Source organism: Hordeum vulgare, chromosome 7H (assembly GCF_904849725.1).
Source record: "Hordeum vulgare subsp. vulgare chromosome 7H, MorexV3_pseudomolecules_assembly, whole genome shotgun sequence".
NCBI lineage: Eukaryota > Viridiplantae > Streptophyta > Magnoliopsida > Poales > Poaceae > Hordeum > Hordeum vulgare.
Genome location: NC_058524.1, coordinates 399,717,770 through 399,735,700, shown reverse-complemented (window position 1 = coordinate 399,735,700; position 17,931 = coordinate 399,717,770).

Here is a 17,931-nt window from a genome sequence, read left to right as displayed (position 1 = left end):
TATGGTGTATTTCCTCACTGATGAATTACTCTCGAAGACTCTGAGGAATTGGGTTGCTCTTATGACAAGTGTCAGTTTCTAACGGAGCAGCCAGCCAGCTAATGGTTGTGGGGGGTGGCTATTTATAGCCTGGGAGTATCCCGACATGATTTGACACTAATGCCCTTAAATAATATGACCGTTGGAGTGGATAAGACCAATGACTTGGTGTGGCTATCGAAGCGGTCGGAACCCTCAACTGTGAGAGTCCTCATGTCACTCGTATTCCTCACTTGAGGCTTTTGATAGGATTAGGCTTGGGTTGAGAATCATGAGGAAATTCATTCTAAAGTGTAACTTCGACCCCCTTTAACAATACGGTGTTCCTGTTACTCAAATGCGAAGAAAATAAAACAGAAAGAGTAAATCTTCATGCTTCAAATTCTTCAAAGTGATTTTCTTCAGGACACACCGGATTCCTCAATTTCAGTATCTTCATGAGGAATATTAATTTCATCGCAGATTCCTCGCGATTCATTTCTTCAGCTTCAGGCCAATTTTTTCAACCGAAGATATATATTTTTAGGGGTCGATATTCTTCAAATATCTCAAACTCCTCAACGACTTATAGATCATGTGTACACTTATAAACACATTAGTTACTTAACCTATAAGTCTTTAAACCACCAAAATCACTAAGGGGCACTAGATGCACTTACAATCTCCCCCTTTTTGGTGGTTGATGACAATTAGGTTAAGTCTTCAACAGGGATCAAAAATATGAAGTTTAAATACTCATTTGAGGAATTTGAAGATGTGCATATCGTGAGGATTTTTCTTTTCACAGCAAATGCACATTGATGATTTATATCATGGAGATCTCCCCCTGTGTCTTGTAAATCATGCATACATGTAACATATCATATGAAGAAAATGAAAATGCATGATGAAAAATGGTATTTGACGAATTCCAGCATGCGTGCATTAAAACTTGAGGAATAAGCATGCGAAGAAAAATGTTCAAAAGCGTCAGAGTACCATGGGCTTAAGTTACAACTCATTACATAAAAACTTCAGAAGAGCCAAGAGTTTGTAACTTAAATATAGTTCATAAGCCCCAAAAATATCCCGCTTGAAGACAAACTCTCAAGTTTCTCCCCCTTTGTCATCAAGTGACAAAAAGGGACAAACTGAGGACTAACGCCCGTGAAGACTTCACTTCTTGGCGGTTGAGGAAGAGTCGTGATGCTTCTTGGGAGTAGTCTTCTTCCTTGGACCGGTAGCAGTGTCGAGCTGTTCTTCATCAGTTTCAGAAGTGCGGATTGAAGAAAAGGTGCTGTCTTCAAGGTCTGGAACTGGAATGGGCCTGAACTTCTTATTGGGAGGCCACGACCAGTCAAAGTCTCGCTCAAAGTCCATTTCTTCAAGCTCAGTCTGAGTCTTCAGATGTGCAAGAGTAGCCCAGGTGCGATCAAAAACCTCATGCAGATAGCGATGGTTGAGCTTCACAGAGTTCTGTGTTTCAGTGAGGGTTTTCACAATGGCGCCAATTGGCGTTTGACCCACTTGTGATTGCGATCCACCTTCTGGTGAAGACTGAGGAGGAGCTCTCGGGTATTCATCACACGAGGAGGAACGGGGCTTGCCGGACGAGTCTCAGTATCATCCCATGAAGAATAAGCTTCTGGCTCTCTAAACTGGCCATCAAGGGGCCTACTGCCTTCTTCAATCACTGATTTGCCTTTTCCTTCAATGTGCTCGAAAGTCTTCTTGTTGACTCGGATGGGAGGCATATAACCAACATGGTTTTGGCATTCAGCGAGAAAGTTGATTCCTGTCCTTGTCCTGATGAATCTCATGATCCATGGGGCATATATCTTGTGATCAAAAGGACACATAGCATTGTCGGCCAAAGTCCTCAAGAAGAAATCATGGATGTTGATAGGAATACCATGGATGATGTTGAAGAGGATATTCTTCATGAGGCCTACGACATCTTCTTCATCATCATGGCCTTTGATCAGCGCGAGCACACTGCAGATGATTCTATAGACAGACCTGGGTGTATACTTGAGCTCGTGGACGAGGAATGTTTTTCTTGGTGATTTCCCTTCAGCCAAAGGCTTCATGAGGACTTCCATCATCCCATTGGGCAGCTCATGCTCACCATAAAGCTTCACAACCTCATCTGAGGGAATTGGTACAGGCAGTTCACGGAGGAGTTCAGTAGCAGGAGCCTTGTAGTGAGTGTTTTGTGTCATCCAATCAAACACCCAAGTGTTAATGTCTTCAGGGTTGCCAGATATGTGAAGAGTGGCATAGAACTGAAGAATTAGCTCGCTGTTCCAGTCAGAGATGTCGGAGCACATTGGCAGTAAACCAGCATCATGGAGTACATTGAGGACTGGCTCTAGGCACAGTATAGCTTCAAGTTCAACGTGAGAAATATGCCTTTGCTGGAATATCTTGTTTCGTCCACATAGTACAAAGGCATAGTAATTCATCTGTGTCCTAGTCCAAAACTTCAGATGCCTCATTTGGGGCTTGTCATAGGGGTTCTCTCCAATGAAGTACATGCGTTCTTCAAAGAAATTCTCCTTTTGAAACTTAGGACGCTTGGAGAATGGCTGACGCTGAACTGGCTGAAGATTTTGCCGAGGAACAGGAGGGGAGACAACAATTGCAGTCTCGGGGTTGAGCACGACGAATGCATTGTCTTGGTCAGGTGCATTTTCCTCAGCATTTTCCTCAGGGTGAGGAATTTCAGCAGCTGGTACTTCAGGCTGAGGAGATGGTTCTCGCTGGGCGTCAGGCTCAGGGGCGTGCTCTGGCTGTGCATCAGGCCGAGGGATAGTTTCATCTTGCTCAGTTGGAGGAGTTGGGTCAGCCTGTTCCTCATCGTGAAGATTTTGCTCAGAGCTTTGAATTTCATCAGCTTGAGGATTTTCAGGTTGTACTTCCTCAGCTGGCTTGGTGGTAGAGGTAGTTTCTTCAGCTGGTGCAGCTGATCCTTGACCAGTGTCTTTCTGAGGAATGAAGGGCTGAGGACTGTCGTCAATACGAATTTCTTCATCGGTGTGTTCCTCAGCGGCAGTATCCTTCATTTCCTCATCTTCCTTTTTTGCTTGATCATCAAGGATGACCATTTCATAAGAAGGAGCGACATTTAGGGGCACAGGGTCCAGAGGAGTAGTTTCTTCAAGTGCTTTGAGGCGCTTGGCCTCTGTTTCTTCTTCTGCTGAGGAGGCCTTTCTCTTTTTGGCTTCCTTCTCAGCAGCCCTGGTTTTCTTCACGTCTGATGCAGATGGAGTCATCTTCTTCACCTTTGAATCTTTTGGTGAAGGGGTTCTCTCGACAGATTCTTCAGCTGGTATGGAGGAACCAGTTGGAACAGAGTCATCAGCTTGCTTTGATGAAGCAGCTGGGTCAGGGACAGTCTCATCAGCTGCAGCAGATTCATCAGCTGGAGTTTCCGTGATGATTTCTTCAATAGCCGGTACATCTGCACGGCTTTCTTGGTGGACTTCCTCAGCTTGAGGAGTTTCCTCATCATGAGGAGATTCATCTGCTGGCTCCTCAATCAGGGGCTGAGAAGTTGGTGCTGGGGGTGCAGCCTTCTTGTTGTAGTCATCAACAACTTTAGTGGCCAGCTTGATGAAATTGCTCTTGAGGCTCTTACGATCGGATAGCTTGGAGTACTTGTCAGTCAAATTCTTCAGCTCTGCGTGTGTTGATACCAGTGCATCAGGCGTCAAGCTGAGGAGATTCTGCTTGAGGAATTTCTCCTTTTTAAGCTTTGCAACCGTGGCCTGCTTGGCCTGCTGCTCTTTCCACTTGGCTTCATTGATGAAAGTGGCCACCATGTGGCTAATGCCAGGGGGAAGTTTCAAATCATCAAGCGGAGTGTTTGGGTCCTCATACCATATGTTGATGTAGTCAAGGAGGACCTTGGGGTTCATGGCCAGAGGAATGGCACTGCCTGATGCTTGAGCTACTCTTTCCTGCTTGTTTCTGATGATGGCTTGCAGGGTTTGATCATCATATTCATCACCGCCCTCTGATGCAGACGAGACGGTGATGATTTTGCTGGGGCTTGGCAGAGTTGCTCGTTCAGCAGACACCCGAGTCTTCACAGGAGGTGGTGAGGACTTTGTCTCCGAGCTGGTTGCAGCTGGGAGTGAGGAGCTGGAGCTGGCGGTCATAGGCTTCATGACTTGCTTCTGTACTGATTTCTCTTGAGGCTTTGGTGGTGGTGGTGAGGATTTTAGAGCTGAGGAGATTGGCACTGAGGGTTTTGGCGCTGATGGTTTTGGTGCTGAGGGTTTTGTAACTGATGCCTGAGCAGACTTCTCTTGAGGCTTTGGAGCCCTTGGCTTTGACGGCATAGACTGCATTTGAGGAATTGCTGAACCAGAGGTCTCAGCGGCAGAGAAAGTAGCAACAGTTGAGGCAGCAGCTGAGGATTCATTGAATTTCCTCACTGCAGCTTCTGCCTGCTTCTTGAGCTTAGCAAGATGCTTTTCCTTCTCATCTGGATAGTCATCAATGGTCTTGAGGCTTGAGGGATGTGCTACTTGATGAGCCTCAAGTGGGGCCCGTTTGCCAGGGGCTTTAGAGCGAATTTCTTCGCATACTTGGCAGTCATAAACCTGTATTCTTTCCATTCCCTCGCCCATCGGCATTCTATTTTCTGCAGCCGTATCTTTCTCTTGGCCATTGTCTCATTTTTATCACGTGTGCAATAGTCCAAGTAAATATCCTCAGGGATATCCACAACTGTGTTTTGCTCAAGTTTCTTTCCTCCCTTCTGTTTTCTGTCATCCTCCAATTTCTTCAGCTGAGGATTTTGCTGATGAGATTGAACTCTTGAGGATTCTAATGAGACTTGAAGATTTTCTTCCAGAAACGCTGCAAATGAGTTAATGTGATGAGAACCGAGAGATTCATCAGCTGACATGTGTGTACCTGTGAACAGAGTATAGTTGCGAGGAATTTGGAGAGGTCATATGCGTTCTCAGATTTGAAGAAAATGAAAAAGTTTGATAGTTGAGGAATTTAACCAGTGGTTGAGGAATTTGCCTAAGCATACTGTTCTTGGGTTCCAGAGTTGTACAGATCCGAAAATTTGCACAATTGAGGAATCTCGTGGAAATATTAGATGCTTAGTATTGTTCATCAATGATGTGGTGATAGGCAGTGTTTGAGGAATCAAGTGCTTATCGATTCTTGAGGAAATACAGATTTCACATAGAAGATGTAAAATTGTAGATCTAACTTGCGGTAAAAATGGGATTTTATTTACCCTTGAAGGAGCACACGAAGAACACAGAGAAGTTGTGTAGAGAGGCTCTTCGGTCGCGTGTCCAATGCACCCTAACCCAGCGACAGAGGACGTCTACAGCGGCAGCGGACGAAGATGGTCCGACTCCGGCGTGGTTCCGGCGACGGAGAAGTCGAGACAGTGAAGCTCTTCCTCACCGGCGACGAGATACCAGCGATGGCGCTAGGGTTCGGTGGTGTTTGATGTAGCAGGAGAGCGATGGAGCGAAGAAGAGTTTGCCGAGGGGGATATGGACATATTATAGCCACACAGTTACTGTTGGCACGAAGATTTCGGACCAAACAGCCCCTGCCTCTACGTCTCCGCAGAACACGTGTAGTTCCCGAACGAGGCGGTGGAGATAGTGGAGATCGTGGTTATCCGATCGTCGGAAATGGGGTTCAGTTACTGTGCATTAAAGAAACAATTTTTTGAAGATTTGAGGATTTTCGTTACAAAATCTTCAGCTGACAAGGACGCAGTGAGGATTTTGAACAAAGTTTCAAGTAGAACGCATATGAAGAATTGAATAGACTGGATGAGTATAGCATAGAGGGAAAGTAGGGTTCGATCACATTCACTTAGCAGAAACATCAACTTGAAGAAATAGCTATAAGTGAATGTTGTTGAGGACTTTGAAATCTCAGTCTATCTAGTCAAATGAAAGTCATCAAGTGTTTTTGAAGATTTTGTGATAACTCGTCACAATGAAGAACAACTGTTTTGAAGAAAAACACATTTTGAGGAAATGGAACCTTTGAAGAAAATCAACTTGAGGAATTTCACATTGGGCGGTGGCGTGACCCACCATATAAGAATGTTGATTACAGACGCCGCGTACAAATGTCGTAGGGCCCTGAGAACAATTTCTTCGTTGATTTCTTCACATTTAGAGTGACATTCTTCATCAGTTGAAGAAAATCGATTCATCATGTGTTGCACATCTAAGTCATCAATTTTGCATAACTGTTAGGATGTGTGCATGTTTTTACAAAACATTTGAAGATTCTAAGATATTTAGCTCACACCGCAACTTGCAAAACCTTTTCTCATCCAAGGGCTTAGTGAATATATCTGCCAGTTGATCATCAGTCTTCACATGGTCGATGAGGATATTGCCCTTGAGGACATGGTCCCGAAGAAAATGATGACGAATCTGGATGTGCTTGGTCTTCGAGTGCTGTACTGGGTTGTATGCAATCTTGATTGCACTCTCATTGTCGCAGTAGAGAGGCACATTCTTCATGTTGATGCCGTAGTCCTTGAGGGTTTGCTTCATCCATAGTAATTGAGCACAGCATGAACTAGCAGCAATGTACTCAGCTTTGACAGTGGAGAGTGATACGCAGTTCTACTTCTTTGAGGACCAGCAAACTAGTGATCTTCCGAGGAAATGGCATGTGCCAGAAGTTGACTTGCGATCCACACGGTCACCAGCATAGTCAGAATCAGAATACCCTACCAGATGAAGATTTGAGCCCTTGGGATACCATAATCCTAATGTTGGTGTGTGAGCTAAGTATCGAAGAATATGCTTCACAGCCTTATGGTGTGATTCCTTCGGTTTTGCTTGAAAACGTGCACACATGCAAACACTAAGCATTATATCTGGCCTAGATGCACATAGATACAATAAAGAACCAATCATAGAACGATATACCTGCTGATTGAAATCTTTACCATTTTCATCAGTGCCGAGGTGGCCGTTGGTAGGCATTGGAGTCTTGGCACCTTTGCCTTCATGCATGTCGAATTTCCTCAGAACATCCTTGAGATATTTCTCCTGTGATATGAAGATTCCATTTCTTTGTTGACGAATTTGAAGACCGAAGAAGAATTTCAGCTCCCCCATCATGGACATCTGATATTCTTCACTCATCATGTAGGCAAATTCATCACTGTATCGTTTGTCAGTACAGCCAAATATGTATCATCGACATATATTTGACACACAAATAGCTCATTATCATAGGATTTAGTGAAAAGAGTTGGATCGAGTGAACCAGGTTTGAAGCCTTTCTTCATGAGGAATTCCTTCAATGTATCATACCATGCACGAGGAGCTTGCTTGAGACCATAAAGAGCCTTTTTGAGTCTGAAGACTTTGTCTGGATTCTTTGGATCCTCAAAACCTGGGGGCTGAGCAACATATACTTCTTCCTCAAGTTTACCATTGAGGAATGCACTTTTCACATCCATTTGATATAAGATGATGTTATGATGATTAGCATAAGCAAGTAGTATTCGAATAGCTTCAAGTCTAGCAACAGGTGCAAAAGTTTCATCAAAATCTATTCCTTTAACCTGGGTGTAGCCTTGGGCTACAAGTCATGCCTTGTTCCTCACCACTTGACCGTCCTCATCTTGCTTATTTTGGAAAATCCACTTGGTGCCGATGATGTTGTGCTTGCAAGGATCTGGTTGTTTGACGAGCTCCCATGCGTCATTCAGCTTGAATTCAAGAAGTTCGTCTTGCATAGCTTGGATCCACTCCGGTTCCAGAAAAGCCTTAGCAACTTTTGAGGGTTCTGTGATGGATACAAAGGAAAAATGCCCACAAAAGTTAACTAAGTGTGAAGCTTTTGAGCGAGTGAGAGGACCTGGCGCATTGATGTCGTTGAGGATTTTTTCAAGTTCTACTTCATTTGCAATCCTCGGATGAGCTGGTTGAGGATTTCGTCTGGGCTGAGGAAGTGGTTCAGGTGCAATTTCCTCAGGAGTATCTTCTTGATTTTCATCAGTGATGGGGATCATTTCTTCACCAATTTCCTCAATGGGGGACAATGTCGTCAGTAGGTTTGAGATTTATTGCTTCCTCAGGAGACAGCTTATCTAGATCAGAAGGCAATTGCTCTCTTAGCGAGCCATTAGTTTCATCGAACCGCACATCTACAGTCTAAACAACTTTGTTGTGATAGTTGTTGAAGACTCTGTAAGTGTGCGAGTCCTTTCCATACCCGAGCATAAAACCTTCATGTGCCTTAGGTGCAAATTTTGAGCTATGGTGAGGATCTCTAATCCAGCATTTTGCACCGAAGACTTTGAAATAACTTACATTGGGTTTCTTGCGAGTGAGGAGTTCATATGAGGTTTTCTTGAGGAATTTGTGAAGATATACCATGTTGATGATATGGCATGCAGTGTTTATTGCTTCAGGCCAAAAGCGACGAGGAGTCTAATATTCTTCAAGCATAGTTCTTGCCATTTCAACCAGAGTCCTGTTCTTCCTTTCGACGACACCATTCTGCTGAGGAGTATAAGGGGCAGATAATTCGTGCGTAATACCAAGTTCATCAAGATAATCATCAAGACCAGTGTTTTTGAACTCGGTTCCGTTATCACTCCTGATATGTTTGATCTTGATGCCAAAGTTCGTCGAGGCCCTTGAAGAAAATCGTTTGAAGATTTCCTGCACTTCAGTTTTATACACTATGATATGCACCCAAGTATATCTGGAATAATCATCAACTATGACGAAGCCATATAAAGATGCTGCATTGGTTAGTGTGGCATAGTGAGTAGGTCCAAATAGATCCATATGAAGCAATTCGAATGGACGTGTTGTGGTCATGATAGTCTTCGAGGGATGCTTGGATCTGGTCATTTTCCCAGATTCACAAGCACCACGGAGATGATTCTTGAGGAATTTGACTGATTCGATGCCGATGACATGCTTCTTCTTCGCGAGCGTGTGCAAATTCCTCATGCCTGCATGACCTAGTCTTCGGTGCCACAACCATCCTTCTGAGGTTTTTGCCAGTAAGCAAGTGGCTGGTTGAGGACCTGTAGAGAAATCAAAAATGTACAAATCCCCTCTTCTTACACCTTCGAAGATTTTGGATCTGTCAGATTCCATGATGACTACACATCTATATCTACCAAAGATAACAATCATATCAAGATCACAAAGCATCGAGACAGACATGAGGTTAAAACCAAGGGATTCAACAAGCATTACTTTGTCCATATGCCTATCCTTGGAAATAGCCACTTTGCCAAGTCCCAATACCTTGCTTTTACCTTTGTCAGCATATGTGATTTGCTTCAGAGGTGATGGAGTTAGTGGCATATTCATCAGTAAGCTTTTATCACCAGTCATGTGATGTGTACATCCACTATGAAGAACCCACTCAGTATTCTTGGGTTTGTCATCCTGCAGATGAATTAGTACAGCTTACCATCTCATATGCTTCAGATTTGAAGAATATGATATTAATTTCATCAGATAAGAATTTCATCACAACAGAAATATAAGGACGTGTGAAATATTTCTATTTCATCAATCATTAGCTTGCGTCCTATCAAGCATTTCCTCAGGTCTCCAGCAAACTCCTCAGATGATGATTTTCATCTGGAGACCTGACCTGCAGAAGTGATTAGTTCGATTTCTTCACCACCCACATCTGAAGGGGTGGCAAAGCATTCATCATCCTACGAGCACCATGTGAGAAAGGTGGCATTGAAGCCAATGCACTTATCTTAATAGTAGGGGGGGTTAAAGTTCTCATATGAATATGCAGAGAACTGGTTTGAGGATTTATGAACATAATGATTTGAGGAGTAACGCTCATATTCATATTCCTTGTCGTTTCCCTGCATGTTAGATGCATTAGCACGGGTACGAGCATAGTTTTGACCAGTTGAGGATTTTGATCCTCTTGAAGACTTTGGTCCTCCTGAGGAATTTGATCTGGGGTTCAGATTCTTCCGTGGTGGTGTCATGAGGACATTCACCTGAAGATTTTCAAGACATCTTTTGGGAACCCAGATTTTCCTCAAGGGAGGGCCATTCCTGCAGTTAGATCCAACATATCGAGCAAATACTTCACCAGATAGATTTTTGAACAGTTTATAGTTGGAGTCAAATGACTCATCTGAGGAATAGGATAATTCACATGAAAAGCCACTTAGATTAGATGGATCAAAAGGAGGCCCAGTAGCAGCAACCCATGAGGTTTTAGGATACTGCTCAGGTTTCCAATAAGATCCATCAGCATTTAATTTCCTCTCAAAGGCAATTCCTTCTTTCCTCGGGTTCCTGTTCAAAATCTGCTTTTTGAGCACATCACAAAGGGTTTGATGTCCTTTGAGGCTTTTGTATATGCCTGTCACGTACAATTCCTTCAACCCTGCATTTTCATCAGTGACATTTGTGTTTTCCTCAAGTGAGGAAATAGACACAACAGGTGCAGTTGAAGAATTTGTAGTAATAGTAGCATTTGATGATTCTGGTGAGGAATTAGCAGTTTCGCGTTCAATGCATTTAAGACATGGAGGAATGAATTCAACTTGACCAGCGCTGATCTGTTGATCTAGTAATGAATCATTTTCCATACGAAGATCATCATGAGACATCCTCAGCTTCTCAAGATCAAGCTTCCTTTGAAGAAATTCATAGGAAAGCTTCTCATGATGAGTGAGGAGTGTATCATAACGATCCCGAAGATTATCAAATCTAGACCGAAGACTTTTCACATCTTCAGTGAGGATTTGGGTAAGGTTCATTTTATCATTCAACATATCATCACTTTTATCTAGCAGTTTCTGAAGCTTTTCCACGGCAGTTTGTTGTTTAGTGGCAATGATAGCAAATTTACTATAACTGGGTTTCTTATAATCATCAGGTTCACAATCACTTAAATCAGAGGAGGAGGCATTATTTGGTACCTTTGAACCTTTTGCCATGAAGCAATAGGTTGGAGCGAAGTCATCAGCATAGTCATCAGTGTGGATGGTGCAATTATTTTCTTCAAGATTGAAGATTGACTTGCTGACGAAAGTGGTTGCCAGTGCAAGACTAGCCTGTCCGGATTCTGAGTCTTCATCAGAACCCTCTTCTTCATCACATTCTTATGATTCTGCCTCGGAGTCCATTTCCTTGCCAATAAGTGCCCGAGCCTTTCTGAAACTAGTCTTCTTGTGCGATGAGGGCTTTGAAGATGAGGATTTTGAAGATTTCTTCTTCTTCTTCGAGTCATCAGAACTGTCAGCCTTGTATTTCTTCTTCTTTGATTCCTTTCCCCAACGGGGACAATCAGCAATGTAATGACCTGATTTGTTGCACTTGTGGCAGGTTCGTTTCTTGTAGTCCTCAGATGAAGATTCTGATTTCCTCATGTATCTTCTTGAAGATTTACCGAACTGGCCACGTCGTGTAAATCTCTGGAATTTCCTCACGAGCATTGCAAGGTCCTGTTCAAATTCTTCAGGGTCACCAATGCTGTCATCTGTGTCTTCTTCTTCAGATGAGGAAATTGCTCTAGCCTTCAGTGCACGTGGTCTGGAATAACTTGGTCCATATAGATCTTTCTTTTCTTCTAGCTGGAATTCATGAGTATTTAGCCTTTCGAGTATATCAGCTGGATCAAGCATCTTGTAATCTGGTCTTTCTTGAATCATGAGAACTAAAGTATCAAATGAAGAATCCAAAGATCTCAACAGTTTCTTCACAACTTCGTGACCAGTGATGTCTCGAGCTCCCAGTGCTTGCAGTTCATTTGATATGTCAGTGAGGCGATCAAAGGTGTCTTGGCAGCTTTCATTGTCATGTCTCTTGAAGCGATTGAAGAGATTGCGAAGAATATCAACACGAGAGTCACGCTGGGTTGATACTCCTTCATTTACCTTGCACAGTCTCTCCCAGATCAGTGTTGCAGAGCCCAAAGCACTTACTCTTCCAAACTGGCCTCGGCTCAGATGGCCACAGATGATATTCTTCGCTTGAGAATCGAGTTGCTTGAATTTCTTCACATCAGCAGCAGAGACACTAGCAGAGATGATAGGGACGCCATGTTCCACAATATACCAGAGATCATTATCAATAGCTTGTAGATGCATTTGCATTTTGTTCTTCCAGAAGGGAAAGTTCTTTCCTTCGAAGGTAGGACATGCTGCATTCACCTTAAACATGCATGCAGTTGACATAACTAAAACTCCAGGTGGTTAAACCAAAATCACACAGAACAAGGGAGTACCTTGCTCTGATACCAATTGAAAGTGCGTTATATCGACTAGAGCGGGGTGAATAGGAGATTTTTAGAATTTCATCACTGAGGAAATTCCTTTTTTGGAAATTCCTCACTGATGACTAACTTACAGCGGAAATAGTAAAGGATCAGAAGTGCAAAGTTTCACAACAGCAGTTTTTCGGAGTGAGGAAAGTGAAAACAGATTGCATTGTGAGTAGGCACGCAGAATACAGATGAGGATTTACTGACGTGAAGAATTTGGTGTTGAGGAAATTCAGAGAAAGTCTTCAGCAAATTCTTCAAACAGTAGCAGTGAGACTCATCAACACATAATGAGAGGAAAGTAAGGAGTTGATGAATTAGAACCCGTTTCTCAATGAAGACAGTCGTTGATGACCCAGTTCCAACTGCTGTGACAGACGTACATCTGGTTTGGAGCGTCTTGGTATTGAAACCAAAGGACACACAGTCCCTACCGTGTTCTCCTTGGGCTAAGAACACACAGTCCTCGCCCAACACTCGCGGTAAGTCTTCAGGGCAGACTTCCAAACCCTCACAAACTTGGTCACCCGACGATCCACAATTGACTACTGGAAAGCTCTAGACCATGACGCCTAACCGTCTGGAGGATGCACAGTCCTCAAAGGTAAAAGGATTCAGTCCCACACAGGAACAACTTCTTCATGTTGGAATTATGCCCTAGAGGCAATAATAAATATAGTTGTTATTATAATTCCTGTATCAAGATAATCGTTTATTATCCATGCTATAATTGTATTGAATGAAGACTCATTTACATGTGTGGATACATAAACAAAACACTGTCCCTAGCAAGCCTCTAGTTGGCTAGCCAGTTGATCAAAGATAGTCAGTGTCTTCTGATTATGAACAAGGTGTTGTTGCTTGATAACTGGATCACGTCATTAGGAGAATCACGTGATGGACTAGACCCAAACTAATAGACGTAGCATGTTGATTGTGTCATTTTGTTGCTACTGTTTTTCTGCGTGTCAAGTATTTGTTCCTATGACCATGAGATCATATAACTCACTAACACCGGAGGAATACTTTGTGTGTATCAAACGTCGCAACGTAATTGGGTGACTATAAAGATGCTCTACAGGTATCTCCGAAGTTGTTCGTTGAGTTAGTATGGATCAAGACTGGGATTTGTCACTCCGTGTGACGGAGAGGTATCTCGGGGCCCACTCGGTAATACAACATCACACACAAGCCTTGCAAGCAATGTAACTTAGTGTAAGTTGCGGGATCTTGTATTACGGAACGAGTAAAGAGACTTGCCGGTAAACGAGATTGAAATAGGTATGCGGATACTGACGATCGAATCTCGGGCAAGTAACATACCGAAGGACAAAGGGAATGACATACGGGATTATATGAATCCTTGGCACTGAGGTTCAAACGATAAGATCTTCGTAGAATATGTAGGATCCAATATGGGCATCCAGGTCCCGCTATTGGATATTGACCGAGGAGTCTCTCGGGTCATGTCTACATAGTTCTCGAACCCGCAGGGTCTGCACACTTAAGGTTCGACGTTGTTTTATGCATATTTGAGTTATATGGTTGGTTACCGAATGTTGTTCGGAGTCCCGGATGAGATCACGGACGTCACGAGGGTTTCCGGAATGGTACGGAAACGAAGATTGATATATAGGATGACCTCATTTGATTACCGGAAGGTTTTCGGAGTTACCGGGAATGTACCGGGAATGACGAATGGGTTCCGGGAGTTCACCGGGGGGGGGGGGCAACCCACCCCGGGGAAGCCCATAGGCCTTGGGGGTGGCACACCAGCCCTTAGTGGGCTGGTGGGACAGCCCAAGAAGGCCCGATGCGCCATAGGAAGAAAATCAAAGAAAAAAAAAGGAGGAGGTGGGAAAGGAAAGAAGGACTCCACCCACCAAACCAAGTAGGACTCGGTTTGGGGGGGGAGACCTTCCCCCCTTGGCTCGGCCGACCCCCTTGGGGCTCCTTGAGCCCCAAGGCAAGGCTCCCCCTCTCCCACCTATATATACGGAGGTTTTAGGGCTGATTTGAGACGACGTTTCCACGGCAGCCCGACCACATACCTCCACGGTTTTTCCTCTAGATCGCGTTTCTACGGAGCTCGGGCGGAGCCCTGCTGAGACAAGATCCTCACCAACCTCCGGAGCGCCGTCACGCTGCCGGAGAACTCTTCTACCTCTCCGTCTCTCTTGCTGGATCAAGAAGGCCGAGATCATCGTCGAGCTGTACGTGTGCTGAACACGGAGGTGCTGTCCGTTCGGCACTAGATCGTGGGACTGATCGCGGGACGGTTTGCGTGGCGGATCGAGGGACGTGAGGACGTTCCACTACATCAACCGCGTTCACTAACGCTTCTGCTGTACGGTCTACAAGGGTACGTAGATCACACATCCCCTCTCGTAGATGGACATCATCATGATAGGTCTTCGTGCGCGTAGGAAAATTTTTGTTTGCCATGCGACGTTCCCCAACAGTGGCATCATGAGCTAGGTTCATGCGTAGATGTCTTCTCGAGTAGAACACAAAAGTTTTTTGTGGGCGGTGATGTGCATTTTGCTGCCCTCCTTAGTCTTTTCTTGATTCCGCGGTATTGTTGGATTGAAGCGGTACGAGAGACTGGTTTCATCGCTACGAGTAACCCCGTTGCTCAAAGATGACTGGCAAGTGTCAGTTTCTCCAACTTTAGTTGAATCGGATTTGACCGAGGAGGTCCTTGGATGAGGTTAAATAGCAACTGATATATCTTTGTTGTGGTGTTTGCGTAAGTAAGATGCGATCCTACTAGATACCCACGGTCACCACGTAAAACATGCAACAACAAAATTAGAGGACGTGTAACTTGTTTTTGCAGGGTATGCTTGTGATGTGATATGGCCTACGATGTGATGTGATATATTGGATGTATGAGATGATCATGTTGTAATAGATAATATCGACTTGCACGTCGATGGTACGACAACCGACAGGAGCCATAGGGTTGTCTTTATACTAACGTTTGTGCTTGCAGATGCGTTTACTATTTTGCTAGGATGTAGCTTTAGTAGTAATAGCATGAGTAGCACGACAACCCCGATGGCGACACGTTGATGGAGATCATGGTGTGGCGCCGGTGACAAGAAGATCGTGCCGGTGCTTTGGTGATGGAGATCAAGGAGCACGTGATGATGGCCATGTCATGTCACTTATGAATTGCATGTGATGTTAATACTTTTATGCACCTTATTTTGCTTGGAACGACGGTAGCATTATGAGGTGATCTCTCACTAAAATTTCAAGATGAAATTGTGTTCTCCCCGACTATGCACCGTTGCTACAGTTCGTCGTTTCGAGACACCACGTGATTGTCGGGTGTGATAGACTCAACGTTCACATACAACGGGTGCAAAACAGTTGCGCACGCGGAACACTTGGGTTAAGCTTGACGAGCCTAGCATGTGCAGACATGGCCTCGGAACACATGAGACCGAAAGGTCGATCATGAATCATATAGATGATATGATTAGCATAGGGATGCTTACCACTGAAACTATGCTCAACTCACGTGATGATCGGACTTGAGCTAGTGTAAGTGGATCATGAACCACTCAAATGACTAGAGAGATGTACTTTTTGAGTGGGAGTTTAGCGAATAATTTGATTAAGTTAAACTCTAATTATCTTGAACATAATCTAAGTCCACTTTGAATATATTTGTGTTGTAGATCATGGCTCACGCGACAGTCACCCTGAATTTTAATACGTTCCTAGAGAAAGCTAAGATGAAAGATGATGGAAGCAACTTTGTAGACTGGGCTCGTAATCTTAAGCTAATCTTACAAGCTGGGAAGAAGGATTATGTCCTTAATGCTGCGCTAGGAGATGAACCACCCGCTACGGCTGATCAGGATGTTAGGAACGCTTGGTTAGCACGTAAGGAGGACTACTCAGTAGTTCAATGTGCAGTCTTGTATGGCTTAGAACCGGGACTTCAACGTCGCTTTGAGCATCATGGAGCATTTGAGATGTTCCAGGAGTTGAAGTTTATCTTTCAGAAGAACGCCCGGATCGAGAGGCATGAGACCTCCGATAAATTCTATGCTTGCAAGATGGAGGAGAACTCGTCTGTCAGTGAACATGTGCTCAAAATGTCTGGGTACTCAAACCGTCTAGCTGAGCTGGGGATTGAACTCCCGCAAGAGGCTATCACTGACAGAATCCTTCAATCACTGCCGCCAAGCTATAAAGGCTTTGTGTTGAACTACAACATGCAAGGGATGAACAAGTGACCCGGCGAGTTGTTTGCGATGCTGAAAGTCGCAGAGTCTGAACTCCGTAAAGAGCATCAAGTGTTGATGGTGAATAAGACCACTAGTTTCAAGAGAAACAGCAAAGGCAAGAAGGGTAATTCAAAGAAGAGTGGCAAGCCTGTTGCCAATCCGACGAAGAAACCCAAAGCTGGACCTAAGCCTGAAACAGAGTGTTACTATTGCAAGGGTATGGGTCATTGGAAGCGCAATTGCCCCAAGTATCTGGCAGATAAGAAGGCGGCCAAAGAAAAATCAGATATATTTGATATACATGTTATTGATGTGTACTTAACCGGCTCTCGTAGTAGTGCGTGGGTATTCGATACCGGTTCTGTTGCTCATATTTGCAACTCGAAACAGGAACTGCGGAATAGACGAAGGCTGGCGAAAGATGAAGTGACGATGCGCGTAGGAAATGGTTCCAAGGTTGATGCAATCGCCGTCGGCACAGTTCCACTTCAGTTACCATCAGGGTTAGTTATGAACTTGAGTCATTGTTATTTAGTGCCTGCGTTGAGCATGGACATTATATCTAGATCTTGTTTATTGCGAGACGGTTACTCTTTTAAGTCAGAGAATAATGGTTGTTCTATTTCTATGAGTAACATCTTTTATGGTCATGCACCCAATGTGAGAGGATTGTTCATATTGAATCTGAATCTTGATAGCGATACACACATACATAACATTGAGACCAAAAGAGTTAGAGTTAACAATGATAGCGCCATATTTTTGTGGCACTGCCGCTTAGGTCATATTGGTGTAAAGCGCATGAAGAAACTCCATGCCGATGGACTTTTGGAGTCACTTGACTTTGATTCACTTGACACGTGCAAACCATGCCTCATGGGCAAGATGACTAAAACTCCGTTCTCCGAAACAATGGAGCGTGCAAGTGACTTGTTGGAAATCATACATACCGATGTGTGTGGTCCGATGAGCGTAGAGGCACGCGGCGGATATTGTTATTTTCTCACCTTCACTGACGATTTGAGTAGATATGGTGATGTCTACTTAATGAAGCACAAGTCTGAAACATTTGAAAAGTTCAAGCAATTTCAGAGTGAAGTTGAAAATCATCGTAACAAGAAGATCAAGTTCCTACGGTCTCATCGTGGGGGTGAATATCTGAGTTTCGAGTTTGGTGCTCACTTAAGACAATGTGGAATTGTTTCACAGTTGACACCGCGTGGAACACCACAACGTAATGGTGTGTCCGAACGTCGTAATCGTACTTTATTAGAGATGGTGCGATCTATGATGTCTCTTACCGATTTGCCGTTATCGTTTTGGGGTTATGCATTAGAAACAGCTGCATTCACTTTAAATAGGGCACCATCAAAATCCG